Source organism: Hibiscus syriacus, unplaced genomic scaffold (assembly GCF_006381635.1).
Source record: "Hibiscus syriacus cultivar Baekdansim isolate YM2019G1 unplaced genomic scaffold, ASM638163v2 tig00110833_pilon, whole genome shotgun sequence".
NCBI classification, from domain to species: Eukaryota; Viridiplantae; Streptophyta; class Magnoliopsida; order Malvales; family Malvaceae; genus Hibiscus; species Hibiscus syriacus.
The window spans coordinates 987,492-1,009,711 of NW_024062884.1; the positions used below are offsets into that span (position 1 = coordinate 987,492).

At 37.0% G+C, this 22,220-nt stretch overlaps 1 pseudogene; it reads left to right on the plus strand.

Moving 5' to 3' along the window:
- Positions 1 to 228: 228 nt before the first annotated feature.
- Positions 229 to 21,947, plus strand: LOC120143136 (annotated as a pseudogene).
- Positions 21,948 to 22,220: the final 273 nt, after the last annotated feature.

The following is a 22,220-nucleotide window of genomic DNA, read 5'->3' on the forward strand; positions in this document are numbered from 1 at the left end:
TAATTAGGGTACCTAAATTTATGTAAATGATTTTGTATGCTAATCAATTATTGGTTGTTAGCTTACCAGCCCATCCCTATTTAAACCAACCTTATTGTCCATTATCTTTTCAGGGAGGAAACGAAGGGAACAAAAGTCCCCTCAGCGGAACTGATTCCGTTTCATCTCCCTTCTCTCTCAACTGCCCAAAACCTCACATTTTGATTACCAAGTTCTGCAACTTTTACCATGGACAAGATCACTCGGAAGGATCAACAAAGCAGCTCTTTGGACCCTTTGAACTGGGGTGTCGTAGCCAAGTCACTCAAGGGGAGCCATTTGGATGAAGTGAAACGTATGGTCTCTGAGTATAGGAAGCCTTTGATGAAGCTGGATGGTGAGACCTTGACGATTTCTCAAGTTGCAGCCATTGCTACGCTTGACTTGGGCGTCAAGGTTGAGCTTTCAGAGGATGCGAGGGCTGGTGTTAAGGCCAGCGCTGATTGGGTGCTTGATGGCATCAACAAAGGAACTGACAGCTATGGTGTTACTACTGGTTTTGGTGCTACTTCTCATCGAAGAACTAATCAAGGAGCCGCCCTTCAAAAGGAACTAATTAGGCAACTCTTTATTCTCCTATTCATGCATGTAAATATTATATTCCACCAGAAAAATAATAAATAAACATTACTTATTCAGGTTCTTAAATGCTGGGATCTTTGTCAATGGAACCGAGACATGCCACAAGCTTCCTGACTCAGCAACTCGAGCAGCCATGCTTGTGAGGATCAACAGCCTACTCCAGGGATACCCTGGGATCAGGTTCGAAATTCTGGAGGCAATCACCAAGCTTCTCAACCACAACATCACCCCGTGTTTGCCGCTTCGTGGCACCATTATTGCATCCGGTGATCTTGTCCCTCTTTCCTACATTGCTGGATTGCTCACTGGCAGGCCTAATTCCAAAGCTGTTGGACCCCATGAGGAACCCCATGATGCCCAGGAGGCCTTTCGTCTAGCCAACATCAATTCTGGGTTCTTCGTGTTGCAACATAAAGAAGGCCTTGCTCTAGTCAATGGCACTGTAGTTGGTTCGGGCTTGGCTTCCATGGTTCTGTTTGAGGCAAACATATTGGCTGTTCTTTCAGAAGTTTTATCTGCAATTTTTCCTGAAGTCATTAATGGTAAACCTGAGTTCACCGACCACCTCACACATAAATTGAAGCACCATCCAGGACAAATAGAGACCGCTGCTATAATGGAACACATACTTGAGGGAAGCTCTTGTCGAAACGATTTTTTTTAAAAGGTGAAAAAAATGTGAGATTTTAAAAATCACATTAATTATTAATTATCTCTTTTTAATTTAAAAACAAATGTAATTTAAAAGACCTTTCGTTTCGAAAATTTTTGAATTTCCTTTACGATCGAAAAATACGGTTCGAAGAGTCGCCACCAATCTTTGATTAGGGTATGATTGAACACCCAAAAATTCTGTCATTTTTAAATAAAAATTAATTTTAATTAAAACAACAAATTGAGGTCTGCGTTATCAAAATCCGAGTTCGGGAGTCGGTTATGTGTGGGGAAGGATTAGCACCCCCACAACGCCCTAAATCGGTACCTAGTCGATTAATTAACGTCTTTGCAATGAACTTTACAAATTCGAATTTATTTTGATTTTTGATCCCATAAAACAAAGATATAAATTTAAAAACATTCAAAAACACTCAAACAAATTAAATTAAAATTACCAAGTCGTTTTAGAAAGATAAAGAATGTTCGATTATTTACAAATATCGAGACCAGATCTTAAAGATATAACAACCTTTTCTCGATATATTTAAATAAACGAACATTTCTTTTTCTCTCGTTCCCAAATTTTAGATGACGAATCAATTTTTGGTTTCACTTTCGGGATACACTTTTATTTTAAAATCATTAAAAGCAGACATCAAATCAGTTATGACTGCCCACTTAAAACAATTTTAAATTAAAAGTGTATTACCCTTAATTCAATTATGTATTATGTCAAGTTATGCAAATGCGGTTACCATGCGAATCGTGCAAGAAGGATGTCATGCCAAAATTAATTAAAAACATTAAAAATATCATACAACGTGACATACAAAAAATTACATACATGTATTTAAATTAAAGATCATAAACTATGCATATTAACATATAATTTACAAATATGACCTAAATATAAAAATAAAAACACGACATGCTAAACTGTAAACTTTAATATATATATATATATATATATAAAGTAATGAATAAAACTGCATACATGTAAAATTAAACATGCTAATTAAAAATTAAAACAGAGACTTAAAGAACAACAAGCACAAACATCAGGGACTTAAACCTAAATAAATAATAATAATTAAAACCTAAATCTGGAAAACGATAAAATCATGACAACAAAAGACTAAATTCGAAAACAGTACTGAAAGTGACTAGGGTGTTAAAACGCTAAACCTATAAGGACCAAAGACCACATCTTACCCTTAAGTATCGATGACTAAAAGTTAATTAATCCAAACTATTACAATGACTAAATACTAATTTAACCAAAAACTTTACTATTTAACTTAACAAAAAAATAATTTGTTAAAACATAAGTGTGCCTCACTTTCCCTCTCCAGCCTCCCATCTTCTCTCTCGCTAATCCACACAATTGAAACCCATGACCAGAACCAACAAAGCTCCTCTCGTTTTAGACCCTAACAAATGAGACCTCAACTCTTCTTCTCCAATCCCCCACTTATCTCGCATATGGCCAAGAATTAATTACCTCGACGAGAACCCGACCTAGCAAGGTAACGAACTAACCCCTTTATTTTACTTTCAATCGAAGATATACACTTGTGGAAAATCTATAATACGAAAGTAGAAAATGAAAGACTCTTGAAATTTTTTGTTTTGATGTAATTTCTATCACGAGAAGTAGAAATGGAAAAGAGTTGGTTATGTTTATATTTTTTGCTTGGTTCTGTCGAAATAGAGATGGGAACAAAGAATGGAGAAATGACTAGTATTGCTTTGATGAAAAGAACGTGGAAAGGATTCCATTACAAATTAGTGTTATGAATTTTATAGGAACCTTAATAATTTTTTTCAATCTAATTATTACAGTATAAAATCCAAACCTAAAGCTGATCCTATTTAGTTTCTCCAAATGATATAAACATACACAAAAGAAATTGGAAACAAAGACAAATCCCAGAAGAGTACCTCGAAAATACTTGCAGTTCTAATGCTTTCCTGTAAAACGAGTCTGTTACACTGCTTGATCTCTGAATCCCTAACTGTTGTTTACAGAGCTTATGTTTTTCTATTTGTTCTGGTGTGTAAAAAAAATAAAATCTGGTCTCCGTTCTCTCTTTTCTTTCGTATCTCCCTGCTTATTCCCCTCGTGTCTGATAGTTAATTGCCAATAAAACCGACCCTCCCTTTCTCTCTGCTCATGATCATGGAGCCTGATTCTTTGGGTAACTCCTGATAACTTCTTATTAACTCCCCATAACCGGTTTTAGTTTTCCAGGAAATCTTCATGTGATAGAAGCTGCTCTGCTGGATTTGGGCTTCTAAATGGTTTGGGTTTTTCTGACTTAGCCCCGGATAAATCGAGCATCTACAGCTGCCCCTCTTTGCTCATTGTCGTGTAACGAGAATAGGGCAAAGATCAAAAGATGATCGTATTTGTCTGGTCATGAGAACTTCAAAAAATTAAACCACTCACTGTTACGTCGGGATAAATGAGACTTGAAAAATCTTCAAATGACGAGGTTGCTCCCTATTCCTTCAGGAAGTATAAGACTCGAACAATCTTCATAAAATGTGTCTGCTCTCTATTCATTCAGAGAGTATAAAACTTGAACAATCTTCAATAAAACGGGTCCGCTCTCTATTCCTTCAGAGAGTATAGAACTCGGAAAATCTTCAATAAACAAGTCCGCTCCCTATTCTTTCAGAGAGTATAGGACTCAATCTTTAACAAACGTGTCCGCTCCCTATTCCTTCAGAGAGTATAGGACTCGATCTTCATAAAATGTGTCCGCTCCGTATTCCTTCAGAGAGTATAGGACTCGATCTTCATAAAATGAGTTTGCTTCACTAATCTTCCGTGAAGGCTTACAGATGGTTTGCTTCACTACTCTTCCGTGAAGGTTTAAGATTGACTTGTTTCAAAGGTCCAACCTGAAAATCAAACATTATCAATCATTAATGTATGTTTGAAAATATTATATTTAGAATTTGATAAAATTTCTGAAAATCCATCTCCATCGCGAAAACTTGTCTGGAAACCATTGTATACGTGAATCTTCTTTGGCTCAGTTTTCGTATAAACATCATTCTTTTCAAAATCTCCAAACCAGTTATGTTCATCTCGATGCTTCAATATATTTAACTATCCCTGGGAAACCTGTAACTGGTTAAGTCATCATGCAATTATGAATGTTATGATCCTAATCATGCCTAAAATGTATGCAATTATGCAATTCAGTGTGTTTTCTTCTTCGAAGGAACTCTATCTCCTTTTGATCTAGATGGAACTCGGTTTCATCTTGGGTACAGAACATTTGACCAATTCACCCCAGTTAACAATCTCAATTCCGTATCTCTCGACTTAACAGAACCTTGACTCTTTCCTTTCTTGAAACCCGCCAGTACCCATGACCAACTTCTTGACCAATGACAATCTCTTTGGGTCTTCTTATCATGGCTGAGATTTTTTATGAATTCCAAGGTTTTAGCTTCCCGTAGCCACACAAGCTTACATGTTTAAACCATTGTCAACTTCAGAATACCTGCATTTTCCAAAACCTTTTGCACAATAATACAAAATGATCTCATGTACTTCAAGTTAAGCTATATGTTTTAACTTTTCAAAATAAGATGCTTACAAAAGGGAAACGAACAAGGAAAGACATCTCTTTATTTATATAAATACAGATAATTTTAGGCAACTAAATGGCAAACTTTTAACTGGAAACAGTAAAAGAACAAAAGAGTAGGCGTCTTCAAATATCAATAATGCAAATGCTTTTGAACTGGCACGCCGTTAGAATGTCTCGAGTGTAGCTTCTGTCAAAAAGATCTCTAAAATTATGATGCTTAAGAGTATGAAGCTACTTCTAAACTCCCAAATCTCTATCATTGGATGCCCTAAACCAGTATTGAATCTCATGTGCATTCAATTTCTCTTGGTTATTTCAATCGAGACTCATTAATCTTTAGTCTCATCCCTGATCACCAACTGTCATTGTTACTATCCATATCAGGAGCTCTTTCCACTTCCAAAATCGATTCAGAACCTCCACCATGCACGAATTCTGAATTTCAAACTCAACTCAAGTCGCCCTTTGCGGGTTTTTAACTTGAGACCTCCTTTGGTTCCAAGTCGCCCTTTTCGGGTTTTCATCTTGAACCCTCCTTTTTCTTCTTTTTTTTCATTTTTCTCTTTTTTTCTTTTCGTTTTTTCCATCATTTTTCTTTTTCCTCATTTTTCTTTTCTTCTTTTTCTTCTTCTCATTTTTATTATTATTTTTTTCATTTTTTTCATTTTTTCATTTTCTCTTTTATTTCTTCTTCAAGCGAAATATCTCTTAACAGCGTCGGAATTCACTGGATATGGTAATTCTGATCCGTCCATTTCAGTTAGGACTAGAGCTCCCCCAGAAAAGGCCTTCTTGACAACATAAGGTCCTTCCCAATTGGGCATCCATTTTCCTCTGAAATCCTTCTGAATAGGCAAAATCCTTTTAAGCACCAAATCTCCCTCATGGAATTCTCGAAGGTGAACTTTCTTACCATGTGCCCGTATCATACGTTTTTGGTACATCTGACCATGACAAATAGCTTCCAATCTCTTTTCTTCAATCAGATTCAATTGGTCATACCTAGCCTGGACCCATTTTGCCTCATCGAGCTTCACTTCTGACAAAATCCGAAGTGAGGGAATTTCCACCTCAATAGGTAAGACAGCTTCCATCCCATAAACCAAAGAAAATGGAGTTGCCCCAGTTGAAGTCCGTACTGAAGTTCGATAAGAAAACAGAGCAAAGGGCAACTTCTCATGCCAATCCTTATAGGTCTCAGTCATTTTCTCTATGAGCCTTTTGATGTTCTTATTGTCCGCCTCTACTGCCCCATTCATCTTTGGGCTATAAGTGGTGGAATTATGATGTTTTATTTTGAACTGTTTACAGACCGAGTCCATCATCTTATTATTTAAATTCAACGCATTATCGGAGATAATCCTCTCTGGTAAACCATATCTACAAATGATCTCATTCTTTAAGAATTTGCATATTGTAGACTGGGTAACTTTTGCGTAAGAAGCTGCTTCTACCCACTTAGTGAAGTAATCTATGGCTACCAGAATGAAGCGATGACCATTTGAAGCTTTGGGCGAAATTTTTCCAATAACATCCATGCCCCACATTGAGAATGGTCACGGCGCTGTCATTACATGCAATGGATGAGGAGGAGTATATATCTTATCTCCATAAATCTAATATTTGTGATATTTTCGGGCATAATTAATACAGTCTGTTTCCATAGTTGACTAATAATACCCAAATCTCATAATCTGCCTAGCCATAGCATGCCCATTAGCATGGGTACCACATATTCCCTCATGCACTTCTTCAAGAATCAATTTGGCTTCTTTCGCGTCCACACATCTTAACAAGACCTGATCCAGACTTTTCTTGTATAGAGTCTCACCATCAAGTACATACCCTGATGCCATTCTTCTAATGGTTCTCTTATCATTCTCAGTGGCCTGTTCTGGATAACTCTGATACCTTATATATTGCAAGATATCATAATACCAAGGGTTTCCATCTTCTTCCTCTTCAATATTAAAACAATGGGCTGGATACTCATAAGCCTTCATTTCAATGGGCATCATATTTGAATGCTCGTTCATCTTAAATGCTGCTGCCAGTGTGGCTAAGGCATCTGCCATTTGATTCTCTTCTCTGGGGAGATAATTGAAAGTTACTTCTTCAAATTCTTCAACAAGTTCCATAACTAACTTACGGTATTCTACAAGCTTGGGATCTTTTGTCTCCCATTCTCCTCTGAACTGGTATATTACCAAAGCTGAATCTCCATATACTTTCAGCATTTTTACTTTACGATCAACAGCAACTCTAAGACCCAGAACACAAGCTTCATACTCGGCCATATTGTTTGTACAATCAAAATTATTGTTCTCCCTCTGGTAAGCCAAAATCACCCCGATTCCATGTCCCAAGGCATTTAAAGCACTATCGAAGTTCAACTTCCAATATTTACTAGTGGATGCCACTGCTTCTTCTACCGAAATGGCCATTAAATCCTCATCTGGGAAATCAAAGCTCAATGGCTCATATTCTTCCGAAGCCCTACTTGCAATGAATTCCGCTATAGCACTTCCTTTGATTGCCGTCTGGTTTACATACTGGATGTCAAATTCGGACAATAAGATCTGCCAACGAGCTAATCTTCCAGATAATGCAGGCACACCCATTAGATATTTCAAGGGATCAAGCTTCGATATAAGCCAAGTAGTATGATACAACATATATTGTCTAAGCCTTCGGGTAGCCCATACTAAAGCGCAACACAACTTTTCAATGGGTGAGTATCTTGTCTCACATTCAGTGAACTTCTTAATGAGATAATAGATAGCTCTTTCTTTCTTCTCAATTTGGTCACGTTGCCCCAGCACACACCCCATTGAATTTTCATAAACTGACAAATAAAGAATCAAGGGTTTGCCTGAGATGGGTGGCGCTAAGATTGGAGTATTCGACAAATATCTTTTCACTGCTTCAAAAGCTCTTTGACAATCCTCACTCCATTCCCCTGAGTTATTCTTACGAAGAAGGCGGAATATGGGATCACATTTTTTCGTCAGCTGTGAAATAAACCGAGTTATATAATTCAATCTCCTCAAAAATCCTCTGACTTCTTTTTGTGTTCGTGGGGCTGGCAAGTCTTGAATAGCTTTTACTTTATCTGGGTCTATTTCAATTCCTTTTTGGCTTACTACGAAACCCAATAGCTTCCCATATGTCACCCCAAAAGTAAATTTATTTGGGTTGAGTTTTAACTGGCATATTCTTAGTCTTTTAAAAAGCTTTCTCAAATTCCCAATATGTTCTTCCTCTGTCTTAGCTTTGACAATCATATCATCGACATAAACTTCTATCTCTTTATGCATCATGTCGTGAAATAACGTCACCATGGCCCTTTGATATGTTGCCCCGGCGTTCTTCAATCCAAACGGTATTACTTTATAACAAAATGTTCCTCACATGGTAACGAACGTCGTTTTTTTCCATATCTTCAGGGTTCATCTTGATTTGGTTATAGCCAGAGAAACCATCCATAAAAGAGAACAAAGAATTTCCAGTAGTATTATCCACTAGTGTGTCTATATGTGGCAAAGGAAAATTATCTTTTGGACTAGCTCGGTTGAAATCTCTGTAGTCAACACACATTCAAACTTTCCCATCCTTCTTCGGTACTGGGACAATATTCGCCACCCATTCAGGATATTTAGCCACTTTAAGAAATCTGGCATCAAATTGTTTTTTCACTTCCTCTTTAATCTTGAGCAGCATCTCAGGTCTCATTCTTCTCAGTTTTTGTTGTACCGGTTTACATTCAGGCTTTATTGGCAGTTTGTGAACAACCAGTTCTGTATCTAAACCCGGCATATCTTCGTATGACCATGCAAATACATCCTTGTATTCTTGAAGCAATTCTATCAAATCATGTCGACCTCCAACTGACAGAGTGGTACTAATCTTTACTTCTCTCTTATCCTCATCTATCCCTAAATTCAAAATCTCAGTAGACTCTTTATGAGGCAAAATCTGCTTATCTTCATTCTCCACCATTTTCAGCAATTCAGAAGGTAGTTCACATCCCTCATCATCATCACAATCCTCGATTTACCCTTGACATATAGGCTTCTCGAAATCAATCTCCGGGTCAGAGTCATTAGCATTCATATTATTGATATCTGAGCTCCTGAAAAAAATAATCAAAGAGAATATATATATACATATATACATATGGGAAGATCTTTTCCCATATAAATAAATAGAAATAAATAAATACATACATATATACAACAAAGAATGAATGAATGAAATGCATGGGAGAATGTTTGCCATTTGGAACTAACATAATGCATATTTTATTGAAAGCAAGAAAAAACAAACAGCTTAACCCTTTACATAAAATCACCTATTGCCCCAGGGTATGAACAACAGGGAGAAAGTTCCAGAGCATTACTCTGTAAAAGATTTGTAAACTACAGGCAGTTCTTCCGCGGTCCAATTGTTCAACACGAAGCCTGGCGGTACAGGATAAATGCCCATAGCTCTTATTTCCTCAAATTCATCATCAGTTATAACGTTAATGCCTAAATCTCCCAAGGCATCCTCAACCATCACCTCAGTGTTCCTTGAATTCCCTTGAAACATATGTCATTTTGTTAATGTTGATGTTTATTAATGAATATGAAATATATGATTATGAATGAATAAAATGCGATGCAAAAAATTTAAATGCATATGCAAAATACAGGGTGTTGATCTTGGAACGACTCCTTAGAACAACTCTTTATATTAGAACGACGTTCAATTACAAGGTTGAAACATATCACAGATAAATCTACACTATCTCTCCTATTTGTTGTACATGTGGTAGCAACTCCACGATCTTCTGGTTTTCTTCAGCCTCAGGATCCAGTTCTTCAGTCACATCAGCAGCTTCCTCAGATAGAATGACCAAATTTTGAGCTATTCTCCACGCGTGTCCTAAGTAACAAGCAATAAGGTCCTCCCTTTGCTTAAATCTCGCATGAGCTCGCTCCTATTGAAAACGCTACTGTATATCCCCCTCATAAGGAACTATCGATAGTTCACTTGCTTGCCTCTGAAAATCTTGAACAATGGCTTCAAGCTCACTCACTTGTTTTTTCAAACTCTCAACTTCCCTACGGCTTGATCTACCTTCCCCGCTTCGGTATCGTCGTAATGCAGTCTCTAAACTTGAAATTTTCTCCTTCAAATTCTCATTCTGAGCTTGACTCTTTTGTAACTGCTGCTCTAAAGAATCATTTTCTTTCGATAAAATCTTCACTTGGTGCCTGCTTTGCTTGAGCTCTTCTTGACTCTCTCCGGCTACTCTTTTGAGGCTCGCCACCTCTTGCCTCAATTCGACAGACTTACTCGAGCTAGAACATGCCTGAGCTTTTACCATTCGCTGATAAGTTGACCGAAGATCGTCAAAGTCTAGCCGAAGTTGCTTCTCCACTTTTTCAATTCGAACTGCTCTACTCTTCTGAATGTCGATCTCCAATCCCTTTTGATACACTTCATCTTCCAGTTTCTGCAAAGTCATTCTCCATTGTCTCCGTTCTACTTCGAAATCGTGCTTGGCTAACTCTAATGGGGATGGCACCACTCTCAACTGTTCCTCCACTGGCTGAATATTTTCAGGATTCACTATTAGGATATTGTCGTTTACTCAACCGCTTCTCCACTGCTCGTACTCTTGAGATAACTCGAGATCATAGGTGAACAAATTCACGCGACGAGTTTGCTTCCAGGCCTCAGCAACCCCTTTAACTTTACCCTTATATTGATCTCCTTTGAATGCAAAATTCGATCATACCAAGTCCCACGTGGCTGGAATGAACTGCCTCGATCCATACTGTCTGGAAACTAGTAGCGGTGCATACCCAACAGAACCCCATATACTTGGCAAAGGAACCCAATCTCGCTCTCCACATCGGTAAAGTATATTCGAAGAGGTATTCCACGAAGCTCGCCACAAAATATCTCCATCTCTGATATCCTTGAAGATGACCATCCATTTTTCTTCGGTGAAGCCCCCAAGCCATTCTTTAGAAAGAAAATCTTTCAAAGGCGAAAACCCCTCTAGAAACACTCGTCATGGTGCTCTTTCGACATGTTTGAAATGACTTAGAATCCACACTAGCAGCAAAGGTGCACACCCTATAAAGCGTCTTTCTCCTTCGCGCTTACAAGAACTCAAAGACCGGAACGTCTCAGCTAGAATAGTTAGAACATGATCCACGCGCTTGTCTAATCTTTCAAACAGGTCAACGACTGATACGTCTACATATCCTAGCACATTTGGAAAAATAATCAGCCCATAAATCCCTAAAGCAAACAAGTCAAGCTTCTTTCTCTTATCAGGGTGATGAGCAATTACTTCTTTCAAAGAAGACCAAGAGATGCACTCACTGTCACCCTTCTTCTTGATGTTTCTAACTACCCAATCTTCACTCATCCCGGTCATCAAGAATAATTTCTTCTTAAACGAAGGAGTGACTGGCAACTTGGTATATATTCTATCTATCTGGGACCTCGGACAACGGATCAAAGCTTGATACTCCTCTATTGTTGGTGTCAGATCCACTCTACCAAATGTGAAACAGCTATAAGCCGGGTTCCAGAATTGTGCCAATGCTCTAAACAGATTTCGGTCAATAGGAACATCCATAAGATAAGGAATATCGCCGTACAACTGATAAAACATCTCCTTATTGGCTACGGTCCATCTTCCCCATATCTCCTTTAGCTCACTTAGATCATTCTGACGCACGTTGATGTGAGTATAACCAAATAACTCCGACACGTATCCAGGCATCACGCTATCCCCATTGGTCAGTTGGGACTGTTCCGACCACCTCAAAATATCTGCATTGTCTTCAACCTCTTTCTGAGCCGTTCGTTCCATATTACTGGCCTTCTATATGGACATCGATCCCAAATCAACACCATGTAATGGATCGTGCAATGCAAAACAGAAACAGAAAAGAAACAAGGCAAAGATAACAAAAGATCGGTTAGTAAACATAAAGCAATTAAGTCGGGATAATAATTTATTCAAGAATCCTACCCACACATGCTGGCTACCCAATCATGCTTTATTAGATCCTACCCAACATGATATCTACCCCCATGCCTCGTTATTCACAAAAAGAAAACCTAACCGCATGATATCTAATTCGCATGCTTGTTCGAAAAATAAACCTAACCACATGATATCTAGTTCGCATGCATTTATTCGAAAAAAACGAAAATAAAATGACTCAAAAAAGCTTTTCCTTGTGTACCCTCCTCACGGGATTCTTAAGGTTCGGGTTTGGCTCAACCTAAGTTAGGGCTCTATGTTCACTATATGCTGGGTTCGGTTCTAAAGTAATAGGTTCTCGAATTGTTCTTGCCGGTGCCCCCTTGGGCTGCTGAACCCTCATTCCTGGCCCATCACAGGCTTTAGGGGATCGAGTTCAATTTCGAGGGAACACACCTCCTTATGTCCATGCGGAGGTGATTACCATCACGAGGACCATAAGGCGTGAGCTCCAGGAGCGATCCACTATCCCATGCGGAGGTGAAAATCACACGAGGGCATAGTCTCTCACTCCTACTTAATTAGGACGGAGCGGGGTTTTAGCTCATGTCATGAAAATGCAACTGTGCAGTGTGTGAGGAAAAGCGAAAAAACACAATAAAAACACTCAAAATTTCCTAAATTCACACAATTAATCTGAAATCATTAGCAAACAAATTAGTACAACTATTTAATTGTTAATCGAATTAAATTAAAAAAAATCAAAATACAAACAAAACTTATTAAAAACCAAACAAGGGATCAAAAATCAAATTAAAACGAATTTTTTTTATTTTCAATTGCAAAGACAATTAATTAATCGACTATCGGCTTGACTCTCTAAAAAAAGTCTCCAACAGAGTCGCCAAGCTGTCGAAAAGATTTTTTCTAAAAGGTGAGATTTTAAAAACCACATTAATTCTTAATTATCTCTTTTTAATTTAAAAACAAATGCAATTTAAAAGACCTCTCGTTTCAAAAAATTTTGGATTTCCTTTACGGTCGAAAAATACGGTTCGAAGAGTCACCACCAATCTTTGAATAGGGTGTGATTGAGCACCCAAAAATTCTGTCATTTTTAAATAAAAATTAATTTTAATTAAAATAACAAATTGAGGTATGCGTTACCAAAATCCGAGTTCGGGAGTAGGTTATGTGTGGGGAAGGATTATCACCCCCACAACGCCCTAAATCGGTACCTAGTCGATTAATTAACGTCTTTGCAATGAACTTTACAAATTCGAATTTATTTTGATTTTTGATCCCATAAAACAAAGATATAAATTTAAAAACATTCAAAAACACTCAAACAAATTAAATTAAAATTACCAAGTCGTTTTAGAAAGATAAAGAATGTTCGATTATTTACAAATATCGAGACCAGATCTTAAAGATATAACAACCTTTTCTCGATATATTTAAATGACGAACATTTCTTTTTCTCTCGTTCCCAAATTTTAGATGACGAATCAATTTTTGGTTTCACTTTCGGGATACACTTTTATTTTAAAATCATTAAAAGCAGACCTCAAATCAGTTATGACTGCCCACTTAAAACAATTTTAAATTAAAAGTGTATTACCCTTAATTCAATTATGTATTATGTTGAGTTATGCAAATACGGTTACCATGCGAATCGTGCAAGAAGGATGTCATGCCAAAATTAATTAAAAAACATTAAAAATATCATACAACGTGACATACAAAAAATTACATACATGTATTTAAATTAAAGATCATAAACCATGCATATTAACATATAATTTACAAATATGACTTAAATATAAAAATAAAAACACGACATGCTAAACTGTAAACTTTAAAATATATATATATATATATATATATATATATATATATATATATATATTAAAGTAATGAATAAAATTGCATACATGTAAAATTAAACATGCTAATTAAAAATTAAAACAGAGACTTAAAAAACAACAAGCACAAACATCAGGGACTTAAACCTAAATAAATAATAATAATTAAAACCTAAATCTGGAAAACGATAAAATCATGACAACAAAAGACTAAATTCGAAAACAGTACTGAAAGTGACTAGGGTGTTAAAACGCTAAACCTATAAGGACCAAAGACCAAATCTTACCCTTAAGTATCGATGACTAAAAGTTAATTAATCCAAACTATTACAATGACTAAATCCTAATTTAACCAAAAAATTTACTATTTAACTTAACAAAAAAAATAATTTGTTAAAACATAAGTGCGCCTCAGTTCCCTCTCCAGTCTCCCATCTTCTCTCTCGCTAATCCACACAATTGAAACCCATGACCAGAACCAACAAAGCTCCTCTCGTTTTAGACCCTAACAAATGAGACCTCAACTCTTCTTCTCCAATACCCCACTTATCTCGCATATGGCCAAGAATTAATTACCTCGACGAGAACCCGACCTAGCAAGGTAACGAACTAACCCCTTTATTTTACTTTCAATCAAAGATATACACTTGTGGAAAATCTATAATACGAAAGTAGAAAATGAAAGACTCTTGAAATTTTTTGTTTTGATGTAATTTCTGTCACGAGAAGTAGAAATGGAAAAGAGTTGGTTCTGTTTATATTTGTTGCTTGGTTCTGTCGAAATAGAGATGGGAACAAAGAATGGAGAAATGACTAGTATTGCTTTGATGAAAAGAACGTGGAAGGGATTCCATTACAAAGAAAGTAGAAAATACATCCTTGTATTCTTGAAGCAATTCTATCAAATCATGTCGACCTCCAACTGACAGAGTGGTACCAATCTTTACTTCTCTCTTATCCTCATCTGTCCCTAAATTCAAAATCTCAGTAGACTCTTTATGAGGCAAAATCTGCTTATCTTCATTCTCCACCATTTTCAGCAATTCAGAAGGTAGTTCACATCCCTCATCATCATCACAATCCTCGATTTACCCTTGACATATAGGCTTCTCGAAATCAATCTCCGGGTCAGAGTCATTAGCATTCATATTATTGATATCTGAGCTCCTGAAAAAAATAATCAAAGAGAATATATATATACATATATACATATGGGAGGATCTTTTCCCATATAAATAAATAGAAATAAATAAATACATACATATATACAACAAAGAATGAATGAATGAAATGCATGGGAGAATGTTTGCCATTTGGAACTAACAGAATGCATATTTTATTGAAAGCAAGAAAAAACAAACAGCTTAACCCTTTACATAAAATCACCTATTGCCCCAGGGTATGAACAACAGGGAGAAAGTTCCAGAGCATTACTCTGTAAAAGATTTGTAAACTACAGGCAGTTCTTCTGTGGTCCAATTGTTCAACACGAAGCCCGGCGGTACAGGATAAATGCCATAGCTCTTATTTCCTCAAATTCATCATCAGTTATAACGTTAATGCCTAAATCTCCCAAGGCATCCTCAACCATCACCTCAGTGTTCCTTGAATTCCCTTGAAACATATGTCATTTTGTTAATGTTGATGTTTATTAATGAATATGAAATATATGATTATGAATGAATAAAATGCGATGCAAAAATTTAAATGCATATGCAAAATACAGGGTGTTGATCTTGGAACGACTCCTTAGAACAACTCTTTATATTAGAACGACGTTCAATTACAAGGTTGAAACATATCACAGATAAATCTGCACTATCTCTCCTATTTGTTGTACATGTGGTAGCAACTCCACGATCTTCTGGTTTTCTTCAGCCTCAGGATCCAGTTCTTCAGTCACATCAGCAGCTTCCTCAGATAGAATGACCAAATTTTGAGCTATTCTCCGCGCGTGTCCTAAGTAACAAGCAATAAGGTCCTCCCTTTGCTTAAATCTCGCATGAGCTCGCTCCTATCGAAAACGCTACTGTATATCCCCCTCATAAGGAACTATCGATAGTTCACTTGCTTGTCTCTGAAAATCTTGAACAATGGCTTCAAGCTCACTCACTTGTTTTTTCAAACTCTCAACTTCCCTACGGCTTGATCTACCTTCCCTGCTTCGGTATCGTCGTAATGCAGTCTCTAAACTTGAAATTTTCTCCTTCAAATTCTCATTCTGAGCTTGACTCTTTTGTAACCGCTGCTCTAAAGAATCATTTTCTTTCGATAAAATCTTCACTTGGTGTCTGCTTTGCTTGAGCTCTTCTTGACTCTCTCCGGCTACTCTTTTGAGGCTCGCCACCTCTTGCCTCAATTCGACAGACATACTCGAGCTAGAACATGCCTGAGCTTTTACCATTCGCTGATAAGTTGACCGAAGATCGTCAAAGTCTAGCCGAAGTTGCTTCTCCACTTTTTCAATTCGATCTGCTCTACTCTTCTGAATGTCGATCTCCAATCCCTTTTGATACACTTCATCTTCCAGTTTCTGCAAAGTCATTCTCCATTGTCTCCGTTCTACTTCGAAATCGTGCTTGGCTAACTCTAATGGGGATGGCACCACTCTCAACTGTTCCTCCACCGGCTGAATATTTTCAGGATTCACTATTAGGATGTTGTCGTTTACTCAACCGCTTCTCCACTGCTCGTACTCTTGAGATAACTCGAGATCATAGGTGAACAAATTCACGCGACGAGTTTGCTTCCAGGCCTCAGCAACCCCTTTAACTTTACCCTTATACTGATCTCATTTGAATGCAAAATCTGATCCTACCAAGTCCCACGTGGCTGGAATGAACTGCCTCGATCCATACTGTCTGGAAACTAGTAGCGGTGCATACCCAACAGAACCCCATATACCTGGCAAAGGAACCCAATCTCGCTCTCCACATCGGTAAAGTATATTCGAAGAGGTATTCCACGAAGCTCGCCACAAAATATCTCCATCTCTGATATACTTGAAGATGACCATCCATTTTTCTTCGGTGAAGCCCCCAAGCCATTCTTTAGAAAGAAAATCTTTCAAAGGCGAAAACCCCTCTAGAAACACTCGTCCTGGTGCTCTTTCGACATGTTTGAAATGACTTAGAATCCACACTAGCAGCAAAGGTGCATACCCTATAAAGCGTCATTTTCCTTCGCGCTTACAAGAACTCAAAGACCGGAACGTCTCAGCTAGAATAGTTGGAACAGGATCCACGCGCTTGTCTAATCTTTCAAACAGGTCAACGACTGATACGTCTACATATCCTAGCACCTTTGGAAAAATAACCAGCCCATAAATCCCTAAAGCAAACAAGTCAAGTTTCTTTCTCTTATCAGGGTGATGAGCAATTACTTCTTTCAAAGCAGACCAAGAGATGCACTCACTGTCACCCTTCTTCTTGATGTTTCTAACTACCCAATCTTCACTCATCCCGGTCATCAAGAATAATTTCTTCTTAAACGAAGGAGTGACTGGCAACTTGGTATATATTCTATCTATCTGGGACCTCGGACAACGGATCAAAGCTTGATACTCCTCTATTGTTGGTGTCAGATCCACTCTACCAAATGTGAAACAGCTATAAGCCGGGTTCCAGAACTGTGCCAATGCTCTAAACAGATTTCGGTCAATAGGAACATCCATAAGATAAGGAATATCGCCGTACAACTGATAAAACATCTCCTTATTGGCTACTGTCCATCTTCCCCATATCTCCTTTAGCTCACTTAGATCATTCTGACGCACGTTGATGTGAGTATAACCAAATAACTCCGACACGTATCCAGGCATCACGCTATCCCCATTGGTCAGTTGGGACTGTTCCGACCACCTCAAAACATCTGCATTGTCTTCAACCTCTTTCTGAGCCGTTCGTTCCATATTACTGGCCTTCTATATGGACATTGATCCCAAATCAACACCATGTAATGGATCGTGCAATGCAAAACAGAAACAGAAAAGAAATAAGGCAAAGATAACAAAAGATCGGTTAGTAAACATAAAGCAATTAAGTCGGGATAATAATTTATTCAAGAATCCTACCCACACATGCTAGCTACCCAATCATGCTTTATTAGATCCTACCCAACATGATATCTACCCCCAATGCCTCGTTATTCACAAAAAGAAAACCTAACCGCATGATATCTAATTCACATGCTTGTTCTAAAACTAAACCTAACCGCATGATATCTAGTTCGCGTGCATTTATTCGAAAAAAACGAAAATAAATGACTCAAAAAAGCTTTTCCTTGTGTACCCTCCTCACGGGATTCTTAAGGTTCGAGTTTGGCTCAACCTAAGTTCGGGCTCTATGTTCACTATATGCTGGGTTCGGTTCTAAAGTAATAGGTTCTCGAATTGTTCTTGCCGGTGCCCCCTTGGGCTACTGAACCCTCAATCCTGGCCCATCACAGGCTTTAGGGGATCGAGTTCAATTTCGAGGGAACACACCTCCTTATGTCCATGCGGAGGTGATTACCATCACGAGGACCATAAGGCGTGAGCTCCAGGAGCGATCCACTATCCCATGCGGAGGTGAAAACCACACGAGGGCATAGTCTCTCACTCCTACTTAATTAGGACGGAGCGGGGTTTTAGCTCATGTCATGAAAATGCAACTGTGCAGTGTGTGAGGAAAAGCGAAAAAACACAATAAAAACACTCAAAATTTCCTAAATTCACACAATTAATCTGAAATCATTAGCAAACAAATTAGTACAACTATTTAATTGTTAATCGAATTAAATTAAAAAAAATCAAAATACAAACAAAACTTATTAAAAACCAAACAAGGGATCAAAAATCAAATTAAAACGAATTTTTTATTTTCAATTGCAAAGACAATTAATTAATCGACTATCGGCTTGACTCTCTAAAAAAAGTCCCCAACAGAGTCGCCAAACTGTCGAAAAGATTTTTTCTAAAAGGTGAGATTTTAAAAACCACGTTAATTCTTAATTATCTCTTTTTAATTTAAAAACAAATGCAATTTAAAAGACCTCTCGTTTCGAAAATTTTTGGATTTCCTTTACGGTCGAAAAATACTGTTCGAAGAGTCACCACCAATATTTGATTAGGGTGTGATTGAGCACCCAAAAATTCTGTCATTTTTAAATAAAAATTAATTTTAATTAAAATAACAAATTGAGGTATGCGTTACCAAAATCCGAGTTCGGGAGTCGGTTATGTGTGGGGAAGGATTATCACCCCCACAACGCCCTAAATCGGTACCTAGTCGATTAATTAACGTCTTTGCAATGAACTTTACAAATTCGAATTTATTTTGATTTTTGATCCTATAAAACAAAGATATAAATTTAAAAAACATTCAAAAACACTCAAACAAATTAAATTAAAATTACCAAGTCGTTTTAGAAAGATAAAGAATGTTCGATTATTTACAAATATCGAGACCAGATCTTAAAGATATAACAACCTTTTCTCGATATATTTAAATGACGAACATTTCTTTTTCTCTCGTTCCCAAATTTTAGATGACGAATCAATTTTTGGTTTCACTTTCGGGATACACTTTTATTTTAAAATCATTAAAAGCGGACCTCAAATCAGTTATGACTGCCCACTTAAAACAATTTTAAATTAAAAGTGTATTACTCTTAATTCAATTATGTATTATGTTGAGTTATGCAAATGCGGTTACCATGCGAATCGTACAAGAAGGATGTCATGCCAAAATTAATTAAAAAACATTAAAAATATCATACAACGTGACATACAAAAAATTACATACATGTATTTAAATTAAAGATCATAAACCATGCATATTAACATATAATTTACAAATATGACTTAAATATAAAAATAAAAACACGACATGCTAAACTGTAAACTTTAAAATATATATATATATATATTAAAGTAATGAATAAAACTGCATACATGTAAAATTAAACATGCTAATTAAAAATTAAAACAGAGACTTAAAGAACAACAAGCACAAACATCAGGGACTTAAACCTAAATAAATAATAATAATTAAAACCTAAATCTGGAAAACGATAAAATCATGACAACAAAAGACTAAATTCGAAAACAGTACTGAAAGTGACTAGGGTGTTAAAACGCTAAACCTATAAGGACCAAAGACCAAATCTTACCCTTAAGTATCGATGACTAAAAGTTAATTAATCCAAACTATTACAATGACTAAATCCTAATTTAACCAATAAATTTACTATTTAACTTAACAAAAAAAATAATTTGTTAAAACATAAGTGCGCCTCAGTTCCCTCTCCAGTCTCCCATCTTCTCTCTCGCTAATCCACACAATTGAAACCCATGACCAAAACCAACAAAGCTCCTCTCGTTTTAGACCCTAACAAATGAGACCTCAACTCTTCTTCTCCAATCCCCCACTTATCTCGCATATGGCCAAGAATTAATTACCTCGACGAGAACCCGACCTAGCAAGGTAACGAACTAACCCCTTTATTTTACTTTCACTCAAAGATATACACTTGTGGAAAATCTATAATACGAAAGTAGAAAATGAAAGACTCTTGAAATTTTTTGTTTTGATGTAATTTCTGTCACGAGAAGTAGAAATGGAAAAGAGTTGGTTCTGTTTATATTTGTTGCTTGGTTCTGTCGAAATAGAGATGGGAACAAAGAATGGAGAAATGACTAGTATTGCTTTGATGAAAAGAACGTGGAAGGGATTCCATTACAAATTAGTGTTATGAATTTTATAGGAACCTTAATAATTTTTTTCAATCTAATTATTACAATACAAAATCCAAACCTAAAGCTGATCCTATTTAGTTTCTCCAAATGATATAAACATACACAAAAGAAATTGGAAACAAAGACAAATCCCAGAAGAGTACCTCGAAAATACTTGCAGTTCTAATGCTTTCCTGTAAAACGAGTCTGTTACACTGCTTGATCTCTGAATCCCTAACTGTTGTTTACAGAGCTTATGTTTTTCTATTTGTTCTGGTGTGTAAAAAAATAAATATGGTCTCCGTTCTCTCTTTTCTTTCGTATCTCCCTGCTTATTCCCCTCGTGTCTGATAGTTAATTGCCAATAAAACCGACCCTCCCTTTCTCTCTGCTCATGATCATGGAGCCTGATTCTTTGGGTAACTCCTGATAACTTCTTATTAACTCCCCATAACCGGTTTTAGTTTTCCAGGAAATCTTCATGTGATAGAAGCTGCTTTGCTGGATTTGGGCTTCTAAATGGTTTGGGTTTTTCCGACTTAGCCCCGGATAAATCCAGCATCTACAGCTCTTATGTTAAAGCGGCTAAGAAGATGCTTGAAATGGACCCTTTGCAGAAACCAAAACAAGATCGATATGCTCCGAGGACATCTCCACAGTGGCTCGGTCCACAGATTGAAGTGATCAGATTTGCAACCAAATAAATCAAAAGAGAGATTAACTCCGTCAATGATAACCCTTTGATCGATGTCTCAAGGAACAAGGCATTACATGGTGGCAATTTCCAGGGTACCCCAGTCGGTGTCTCAATGGACAATGCTCGTCTGGCTATTGTAGCTATCGGAAAACTTATGTTCGCCCAATTCTCTGAACTTGTAAATGATTTCTACAACAATGGACTCCCATCAAACCTCTCCGGTGGAAGGAACCCAAGTCTGGATTATGGTTTCAAGGGTGCTGAAATTGCAATGGTGAACTTCACCCGTCAAGATTATACGAACAGGAATTACCCAAAGTCGTGGAACACGAATATGTTTTCACCTATGTCGATGACCCTTGCAGTGCTACCTATCCATTGATGCAAAAGCTGAGGCAAGTTCTTGTTGAGCATGCGTTGAAAAACGTTCAGAATGAGAAGAATGCAAGTACTTCAATCTTCCAAAAGATTGCAGCTTTCGAGGACGAACTAAAGGTTGTTTTGCCAAAGGAGGTTGAGAGTGCAAGGGTGTCAGTTGAGAATGGAAATGCAACAATTCCTAATCGGATCAAGGATTGCAGATCGTATCCATTGTACAAATTCGTGAGGGAGGAGCTCGGAACCGAGTTGCTAACAGGTGAAAAGGCGAAGTCACCTGGGGAGGAGTTTTGAAAAGGTGTTCACTGCCATATGCCAAGGGAAGATCATTGATCCAATGTTGTAATGCCTCAAGGAATGGAACGGTGCCCCTCTTCCAATCTGCTAGTTTATTTTCTTTTCAATATTGGAAGTTTTTTCTTATCTAATCCTCTTCTTTGTTTTCAACCTATTGTTGCATGTTTTTTCTTATAACAAAAATTCCAATAATACGAATGTGTATGAAATGTACAATACTTCTTATATTTTTTAAGATCGTTTAATAAATGAAAATAAACTATTAAAATTATCTGCTTTGTCTGTGAATATTTTTGCATTTACTAATGTTAATCTCACTAATCCAACGATCCTAAAAATATATAATATAAACGATTATTGAGATTAACAGTAAGAAATAATAATATAT